Raw genomic sequence first — 6962 nt, 5'->3', positions numbered from 1 at the left:
ATCATAATTTTGGAGTTTTTTAATAATCTCCAAAAGAATGATAGGAGAATTCAATGTGCAACTTGCCGTGCGTGGTGCAATTGCATTCCTCTTGCGGATTCCATCTGCGATAGGAGTAATGATGATGGTGGTACCTAGAGGCAGAGCCAAAATTTGATGTATATGGGTTCTAAATTTTAAAACAAAACAACAAATTAGTCTAATATAACAATAGTCTAATACTAATTTGTTATGCTCTGCTTGGTCTTGACCAAAACCTATAACCTAAACAAAAGTTAGAAACGTGCATCCATTGCGTGATAAGAATATTTCATTGTTCTAAACATACAGCAATATGCTTTATAAAATTATTGTATGGAGAAGAAAATGATAGGCTATGAACAATTGTATCTCTTTGTCATCTTCACATTGATGAAGTGCCTGCATAAATGTACTTATGTAGGACTTTACTTGTGCCTAGAGAAATTTTTTCAGTATTAGATGACATTGAACTTATTCCCTAGAGTATACATTCTCTAAAAAGGTTTGCCTAGCTAATTTAAGTCGTTTTACTTACGGGTACTTTGGAAAAAAGAAATTCATGGGCAAAAATCAAAGAACATCACAAAATAGCGGCAGTCCGTGCAAAAACTTGTAAAAGTAGACACAACTCTGTATACAAGTTCAATAGAAAGTTCGAGATCAGAAAGCTCAATATTCTTTATGGAATTGAACTCATAAGATACAATTTGTCATAGCTGGAAATTATATGCAACATCAAACACATTGTAGGCTGCATCTTTAGAATGATGAAATATTATTGTCACGCAATGGATCTGTTCAGATTTTTGCTAGGCTTTGATGAAGTAAGAAGAATCATAAAGCAGACGACATAGTAAGAGATTCCATTCATAACACATACAGTAACTGCAAGACCAACTGAATGTGCTAGAGTAGCATAGATACCAGTTGTAAATGCAATTAGACCTGCTTCCATCACCAGAAGCTGCAACATAGTTGCATTATTATAAAGTTGGACAATAACTTGTAACTCCACTATAGATGATACCATTGTTATTGTTGCAATGTAAAAGTAGGTGAATACAGCAGCAGAGAGCATGCAAAGGCGATGACATCTGAAATGACAAACGCATGGAATGTGTTCTCCTTAATAGAATTGCCATCCCTTTGTTAGAGCTATTAGTATCACTTTCAACACCAGCGGTTAAGAGCACTGTCATTATCATAGTTGCCACAACTAAATGCATTTGAGCTGCATTCAGAATGTTTTGACTATTATTTCATCTTGCGTAGCTCTGTCGCCATCCCTACCCTCCGACTCCATCCATTCAGGTACCACCACCACCATCCTTCTTATCTAGAGGCCGATCCAGGATTTGGAGATTATGGGTGCCATATCGTTGTGTTCATCAAATTGATCAAATACTAATCTATTTTTGGCCTTGTAAATAGCGACTCGGGACGAATTAGTTCAATTATTCATACTTTCAGTCTATGACGATAAATAAATTAAAAAAAAGAAGCTATGATGATTTGTACAAAGAATTTCCCCCCCCAATAATATTAGTATAATAAAAAATAGGGATAATACTCAATTACCCCCCTAGCCTATACCCAAAATCCCTACGACACACCTTATCTTTGATGAGGTCCTATTACCCCCTCCAACTTTTTTTTTAAGTAATATATTACCCCTTGCGTGCCTACGTGGCAAAAATCGTGATTTCACCCTTCTAGGGCGCGTGAGTGCGGAGTGAGTGCAGAGTGAGTGCAGCTTTTGGCTAACAATGGCCAATAAAAATGAGCCACGTGTCAAAGCAATTTGAAAAAAAAAACAAAAATAAATTTTATTGTTTCTCTCAAAGCATCTTCATCCTCTTTTCAAAAAATAACCCCATGTTTATGGTTCTTCATTTTTGAAGAAGCTTCATCCATTATCATTCAAGCTCCTTGATTTGAAAAGGTAAAGTAAAATTTAATATATTCTTTACATCTTTTTATGTCGATTATTAATTCTTATTTGATGTCGATTATCAATTCTGAACTTGATAATTATATTAAACCAAATGATAAAATAATAAAAGATCAATATTAACAATTTGAAACAAAACTCATTATCTTTATTCATATAGATTTATTAATTATGGGGCATAGGGAGTGGGGTGGGACGTGAGAGAGGAGGAGTATATTTTATTAAAGTCACTTTATCGAAAACCGAAAAAGTGGGTCCCGGCGTGTGTTCAACAAACAAATCGACCTTGCAGATTATTTTTGCCATGTAGGCACGCAAGGGGTAATATATTACTTAAAAAAAAAGTTGGAGGGGGTAATAGGACCTCATCAAAGATAAGGTGTGTCGTAGGGATTTTGGGTATAGGCTAGGGGGGTAATTGGGTATTATCCCTAAAAAATAAGTAAATAAATATATCATTCATTTATAATTGCACTCGGCAAGTTTTCTTATTCTAAAAACACTTATCGGTGATATAATTATTTATATTTATAAATACTTCAGGTTCTAGGTAACAAACAAAATATAAAGCGGTCAAAGAATTTCACATACATAATTTGAATAACTGAGACTATTGACTCACACTAACTGACAATCTAAAAAGCTATGATTTTTATGTTAGCATTTATTATAATATGTATTTTATTTATAAGTCAAAACCTATAGATATAAATTATCATAATCCAAATTATTTTTTTATTTGCATCGAAATGTTTTAACTAATAAAACAAAGAGTATAAAAAACTTATTATCGAGTTTCTGAAATTTGGACAAAGAGAGGAGCTAGAAAGAATTAGTTGAAAGAAGGAAATACTACTCCCCGTAATAATTACCACATTCAAAATTTATCGTCTAAAATAAATTTTGAATATTTGTTTGAATATAAATAATTCATTAAGATAAAAATAATAGTTAAACCTAAATAGTTTTAATAATAAAAAGATAACATATTTGGGAACAAACTAAAAAGAAAGTATGTCACATAAATTTCAAATAAAGAAAATACGTAATAATTTATGCTTAAAATAGAAAAGGAAGGTAAAAAAATCACTAAAATTTACAAAAAATTTTTTTAGCAAAAATTAAGTTAATTACTTTTACAACTTGATACCAGTTGATTTCAGATGGCCTAATAAAATTTATTGTGCTGCAAATTTTTATAGAAATTTTTTTTTGCTGCCTTTTTAGCAAAAGAAACGGAAATGAAGCACAAAAAATTTTATATAAAAATTTTGCACTATTCTGGGAATGAACACGCAACAGTGATGCCAAAAACTTGACCACTCACCACTGGCACCAAGCACATACTTGTTACAAGGGGTGGAAAATTTAATATATATCGTATATATTATGTATATACCCATACATACGAAGTTTCAACTGAATTCACTGGGTGCCGTGGAACCCCCTCCCTTACACATAGGTCCGCCCCTGTTCTTATCATAGATATCATGGGCAGGACTCCATGTCTAATGACGTAGAGCAACTTTTCGATGATGATATTGCGTGCATCATGGAAGAGGTTATCCATATTTAGGCTATTATCCAAATTTATGATTTTTGGTAAGTCCTTTGTTTTCTCTTGTTGAAACATTATATAGGAAAACTATTAGACTCTTAGGGTGTGTTTGGTATGAAGAAAATGTTGAAATTAAAAACATTATATATGTTTCTTAGAGTGATTGTTGTAGTTTAATTTGATTTTACCTTTATATATATGAATATTACTAATTATTTTTTATACTTACCGTAGAAAAAACAGAAATATACACCACAACATATAAATATACAAAAATATATATAGATTTTTGAGTTGATGGAAGAGCATCAACGAGAGTTGGACAGAGAGAGAGAGGGAGAGTGAGAGAGAGCTTCAACACCAAAAATAAAATAATAATAATAAAAAAACACAAAAAGAAAAAGATTGATGGGAAGGACATCACCGAGAGTTGGAGAGAGAATGCTCCAACACAAAAAACAAAAAAACAAAATAAAAGGTGTTGGTGGAAAGAGTATCAACCTTGGAAGTTGCAGAGAAGTGCTCTAACACGACCAAGAGAAAAAATATCAAAAAAAAAGAAAAGAAAAAGAAAAGGCTTTGGTGGAAGAGCATCAACCTTGAAAGTGTGAAATCCCACGAGCAAAATAGGGCAAGCACTATAAACATGGTTGACTTTGACTGACGCGCCAACCAGAGTAGAAATACATATAAGATCATCAAGAATATCACAAAATATCTCAAAATCAGAGGCGAATCTCATAGATACATAAGAATAGGTTGAACCAGGATCAAATAACACATTAACCATTAAGTTGTTGACAAAAATAGTACTTGTGATCACTGCATCAGACGCCACTGCCTCATTCTTTCCCGGGAAGTCAAAACATTGAGCTTTATCATCCACTTGAGCTACCTCCCTACCTTTTTGCGTGTTACCTCTACCTCAATTACCATTTCCTCTACATTCACAACCTTTTTGATTTCCTCCTCGTGCTACTTGTGGACATTCCTTACCATTATTACCATTTTCCACGGGTACAATTGTTCGAGAAAGTTGTTGTCCGGACTCAAGAGGATACGTCTATAGGTAGTTCCTCATCATATATCAAAGTTCTCCACAACTAAAGAAAGTGCGACCTCAAGATGGTCTGCTGCCCGTTACGTGCCCAACACTCTTATCAGCTGAAAAATCATTAGAAGGAGTTCCTGAGTAGGTACCGGTAGAGGCGGGCATAGCAGCTGAATTAGCTTGGCCCCGAGTGTAGGTCGAACGGATCCTCTAGCATAAGATCCCTAAAAATTTCAAAAATTCTTGGACTTTTTAGCCAACGTCTTAGCTTGACCATCTCACTTCACCCCACACGTTGTTAAGATAATCGATCATATCATTAAAACTCCTTGCCACAGAAGTCATGTGCATAGATAAAACTTGTACCTCATAATCAAAAACTCTAATGAACAACTGGATCCTCTTCTGTTCCATGGTAACACACTGTTTAGCATATCTAGATAAAGCGCGGAACTTGGCTTCATAAGCAGCCACATACATACTACCCTGCTCTAGTACCTTGAACTAATACTTCTTGCAATATCTCACAGTCCTAAGCACATATTTCTATAAGAATAAGGCATAAAATTGGGTCCAAGTAAGTGGAGGTAATGTAGAGGAACTGTATTCCATGTAATCTCTCCACTATTGCTTGGCCTCACCTTGAAGTTGACAGGACACAAACTCAACCTCATTTTGGTGAAAGATACCCAACTTATGCAACCTCTCATAAAAATCCAATATGAAGTTATGGCGCCCTCTGTTTATGAACCAAGAAATAACGGGGGATTGAGATTCAAGAACTTGGTCAACATATCATGATCATAACAGTTCATCGTAGAACCCAACAAATGATGGAAGAAGGCTCGTTACTTCTCTTCCCAACCGGCTTGGCCATATTGTCAGCAACATCGGGATTTGCGAGGGCTTCAGTAGGTGGAATTATCCTTGGACTAGCCAACCCTTTAAAAAAGGACATGATCTCTTGAGACAACACCGGATCAATGGAAGGGATTCCTATGGCTTTAGATTTCCCTCCTTCTTCTTGTTAAACCTATTCAACATTCTCAACGTGTCATCCTCTTCTATAACCTTCTTATGTGACGATGGGTTCTCATTCACCGGAACATGGTAATTTGGTACCTCATTCACAATAGGTGCTACTCTCCACGGACTCTACCCAAAGCTCTTCCTCTACCCCTACCTCAACCGCGACCTCTCACTGGGGGTTCCTCAGCTTGAGCATTAACAGCAACTACAGGCCTAACGCTGTTATACCTAGTATTAACCATTTGCGAATAAACGAGTGAAAGAAGTTAGATACTAATTTGAATCACCAGTTACCAATTTGAATCACCAGATGCCAATTTGAATCAAGCCATAGCACGAAGAATACAAGAGAAAATGGATATTTCCATAGGCGTCCCTGTACCGTTCCGTGAGACTCTAATAGACTCGTTTTGGTACGTCGAGATTAGCGAACCTAGGATGTGGTACAAACTTTGTAACGACCCAAACCATCGTGATTGACACCCACACTATAACTCGGTGGGAGAACAACTACTAGAGACCAACTAAAGAAATAAACCAAAAAAACTAAGGCATTTAAGTTACGAAAGATAGTTAAAGAACTAAGACAAAGTTCCATTACTAAATTAAGATCTAACAACTAACAATGCGAAAGATAAACCTAGAATCTGAAAGTCAATGTACCCAAACTAGAAATGATAACCAAGTCTAACAAGAATATCTAATGATAACCATGACATCCCAAATGATGTGGTTCACCCTTTGAAATCGAAGTGATCACCAATCTCGTAAGTGATCTCAGTCAATATGCGCGTGAATATGCCCTATACTCAACAAAAATAAGAGCAAGTGCAAAATAACTACAAAACCACCTACTAGTATGATAACGCGACTATTACCACTAGTGTAGCATACGCAAGCAATTACAACATAAAACAAACATAAATATCAACGTATTCAATACTATCATAAGAATCAATATCACAATTCATATGTTGCATGACATAGTTGGTCCTCTTATGGAACCCAAATTCAAACTATTAGCATGCCGAAACGTGGCAATCCGATCCCATTTTTACGCCAGAACGTGGAAACTGATCCTAGTTAGCATGTCGGGACGCGGCCATTCGATCAAAGTTAGAGTGCTGAACATGGCAGTCGATCCCAATCACATATCAAGAACACATCAACATCACACATTCAAGTCATGATTTTATAGTATCAATATTCATATATCTCATTGCAACATCTATGATCAATATTGCAACATGCATACATATACAAGTATCACACTGAAACAAACCAAGTGTGTATCACACAATCATAGAATCACAACTATCGCCTACATAGAAACAGGCTTTAAACCCTATACA

General features: G+C 35.4%; 1 pseudogene; it reads right to left on the bottom strand.

Moving 5' to 3' along the window:
• Positions 1-802: 802 nt before the first annotated feature.
• LOC114078016 lies at positions 803-5852 on the bottom strand (annotated as a pseudogene).
• Between the last annotated feature and the right edge of the window lie 1110 nt (positions 5853-6962).

The sequence above is a fragment of the Solanum pennellii genome, chromosome 7 (assembly GCF_001406875.1).
Source record: "Solanum pennellii chromosome 7, SPENNV200".
In the NCBI taxonomy this organism is placed as follows: domain Eukaryota; kingdom Viridiplantae; phylum Streptophyta; class Magnoliopsida; order Solanales; family Solanaceae; genus Solanum; species Solanum pennellii.
The sequence above is the reverse complement of the archived record's forward strand: the minus strand, read 5'-3'. Positions and strand labels throughout refer to the sequence as shown.